This window comes from Fulmarus glacialis, unplaced genomic scaffold (assembly GCF_000690835.1).
Source record: "Fulmarus glacialis isolate BGI_N327 unplaced genomic scaffold, ASM69083v1 scaffold19820, whole genome shotgun sequence".
NCBI classification, from domain to species: Eukaryota; Metazoa; Chordata; class Aves; order Procellariiformes; family Procellariidae; genus Fulmarus; species Fulmarus glacialis.
In genome coordinates, this window is record NW_009189814.1 from 719 (window position 1) to 4,311 (window position 3,593).

Sequence of the window (3,593 nt, forward strand, 5' to 3'; positions counted from 1 at the left end):
AGGACCAAGTGTCTCCTGCCCTTGCAAAGACACCCTGTGGCATTTTCAGCAGCTTCTCTCCTAAAGCGACGTGCTCCTGACTCTTCTTTATTTTTATATATATATGTTTTTCAGCGGACCTTTATCTCAGCTCTTCTGCCGGGACAAAGCACCAAAATGCAGCCTGTGCCCCTGCACAGCCTTTCGGAGTTGGAAAGAGCCAGTCTGCAAGAGATTGCTCTCTACCAGCTGCAGGAGAAGCTGCTTGTTGGAGATCTCAGCCTGGCCAAAGGTAGAGGAATGGAGAGGACGGCTCCTGCTGAGGGAGGGCTGAGGTCTGAGCCATCGTTGCTACTCATCCCCACGCCTGCACTTCATAACACGGGATGATGGTTATGGAAAGATGTTTGTGACACATTTTGGTCCATTTTATTTTTTGTTCCCTGCTTTGGTCTGAGCCTCGAAGGCTTAATCAGCCTTTTGAGGAGGGTTTGTGTGTCCATAGGAGTGTGAGAATATGACCTTGCCTGTTGTCTGCCTCTGATCCCCCTAATCCAAACCAGATGCAATCCCTAATCCCCCTCTAATCCAAACCAGATGCAATATGACTTGGCAAGGTCTTCCACCGGGACTATCTTAATGCCGTTGGGATGGGACAAGCTTTGCTTCTTGGATTAATGGCCAGCACAAAGTCCTGATGCTGGGATGAGGCTTATGCAAGGCTAGAAGATGAGCTACTGAAATTAATGGGCAGATAAATATAGAAGCTCCACAGGGACTGAGCTCCTCTGTCCTGGCCAACATAGACATACAGGCATTGTCTGGGTTCCCGTAGCTGCCTGCGTCCCCCAACATCTACACATCTGTCCAAGCAAGCACAGTGAGTTGGGGATCAGCTGACTCCTTCCCAGATGTACTCGTTACTCAAGAGTGGACAGACCACCTTGAAATGCCTCCTCTGCCCTGGGCCGTATTTTGGCATCCCAGCAGGGCAGGAGATGTCTACAGCTCACCAACCCTCGGGTTGCGTGGTACCAGCAATCGGGTGCTAGGGGAGCTCGGGGGGCCCCAGCCCCACCACCCGCTCACAGCAGGGCTGTCGCCAGCACCAGCCCGGGGCAGCTGGGGCTGGGACCTCCCAAGGATGGAGCCCTCCATCTCTGGGGACCTGTCCCAGGGAAGGAGCATTTCCTAATGCCCGACCTCATACTGGACAGCAAGTACTTACTCAGGGCGACATCCAAGTTTGGTTTCCCGTCTTAATTAATATTTGGAAGATTTCATGCAATGAAATGGCTTCAAGAAGAGTAAAAGGGAGAAAGCTCCCCTCTCATTCCCAGAACTCCCAGTTGCCCTAAGGCTGCAGCACCAGCCACCACAGACTGCCTTTACGTCCCTGGGAGACTCTGACCACAAACATCCCGGTTCCTTTTCTTTTTTTTTCTTTTGAGCTGTTGTGATCCCATTTTCAGTGGTAGCCTGCAGCAGTAGCTTCTCTGGGGAACACTGCAGTGCAAAAGAAAAGTAAAGTATTTCTTTCCTTGCTGTTAAGTGCTGCATTTTGTCCGATGGGCTCCTCTCTTCCTGCGGGATAAGTGCAGGGGACTGCAAAGTCCTGATCTCATCCTGGTGTGTATTTTGGACATCACTCCCATGCTCACCTGGTTTGTGAAGGAAGCAGTTGCTGTCGGGGATTCCCTCCTTCCTTTCGTCCATCTTCGTATCCTTTAGATTTCTACCTGCTAATTGCTCTTTTTGCAGTGAGTTGGCTGGGAGTCAATGTAAGATGCTGAGGATTAGCTATGAAACTATTGCACTTGCAACATCATTTTCCTATCCCAGCATTTTAAAGGGAAGTTCATAATGTTTGGAAATGCCTGAATTTGGGCTGCACGGTCTCCATTTGGGTCCATCCACTTGTCTGTACTTGCTCCCCAATATCTACCCACGTGAAATTCCTGCCTTTAATAAACAGCCATTGCACAGTTATTATTTTCTTCAAAAAAAAAGATGTTCAGCACCTCTTTTAATCCTCGTATCTCCAGATACCTAGACGGTGAGGATCACGGGGTGTGCATCCCCTTGTGAACCATCCTTTGGGGCAACCTTCAGCTCTGATACCCTCTGGGCTGCTCTTTTCCTTCCGAGAGTCCTTACCTCATTCAATCCCAACAAACTTCTGCAGCATCTCAGTCCTTACAGCAAACAGCCTCCTTCAGGATGACCCGCCTGAGCAAACACATCGTGGGCACTACATCTCATTTTGGCCAAGTCTGCAGGAAGAAGTCTGTGGTTCAAGCAGGAGATGACCGAGAAAGATGAAATCTTTGAGGGATGCAGAGCATCAAGCTTGCTGTAATGCATCCCAGTGAACAGAAGTTGTCCTCATCTCCTAGGTTTGTAGTGGATCACATGCGTTACTCTGTCATGGAGATAGCGGCTCAGGCTTTCTGGGCAGAGGGATCCTGATGGTTTCTTTGCCATCTGCTGCCTCATGGTTTGTTTCCCTTAGGAACATCTGCACAGCTTCAGGAGTGGAGAGTGATGCTGATGCTCAGCCTCAGCACCTTGTGTCACCCCTCCTAACTCTATGCTGAAACAGTGGCGTCTTGCTGGCCTTGTGTTTCCTTAGCTGGGTGTTTTTTGTCTCCAGGTTGTTCTTCATCTTCCTGCTATCTGGGCATTTGCATGAAACAACACATACGGTGCTGCAGAATGATTCATGTAGGCTTCTCTTTTATGCACATGTTGCTCATACCAACTTTAATAGCTTTCTTCTAAATCTTACAAAATAACCCAAACAATTATATAAGCTGTTTCTAGGAAGAGAATTCCTCAGGAATAAGGAGCACAAGCCAGAATAGGGTGATGTGTCCTGGAAGAATTTAGGGTGGGCAGTGAATGGGTTTTCAGTTCATCCATGTCCCTGGATGTGCAACGGGGCTTGCCTCTCTAGGACCGGTGCAGGATTTCTGGTGGTATGTGTTTTGTCTAACTTTATTTGTCTATGCTCCGTAAAACATTCACAAAAGCTTTTCTGGGGCTGTATTCCTGTTTCCAGTGTCGAGACCAGACCTCTGAGGATGAATTAGTGTAGCTTTCTGAGTCATTAAGTAGTTGCTAGGACATCATCATTAATACAGAGTCATGTATAACACAGACACAGAATTTACAGGTGGCCGGCACAGTTTTAAGCTACAGCCTTTGGATAGCTGAAGTTTTTCCGCTGCTCTTCATGTGGGAGAAGCCATTTGCTGGCGGCTGGCCTTGGCCATCACCGCAGTCTCCCAGCGCCTCCCATGCACAGACCGCGTTTGGTAGCTCTTGCAGCATCGGGCGTTTCCTCTGGCGGGGCATGGCAAGCTGAGATGCCACCAGAAAGATCAGCTGCAGTTCATTTTTACTCTCTTCCATAACACCAGTTCGTTTGCTGGCTGCCTGATGGTCCACAGGCACTAACCTGCGGTTTTATGCGTTGTTGGGTTACACATCTGGATAGTAAGGTATCAGTAAGCCCTGATGGAGAGAGGTTTACAGGGCTGTGGTCTGAGCCAGGTGGGGTGAATCCCACAGCTGGGGTGTCTTTAACACCGGGGTTTGGTGCCACGGGACCC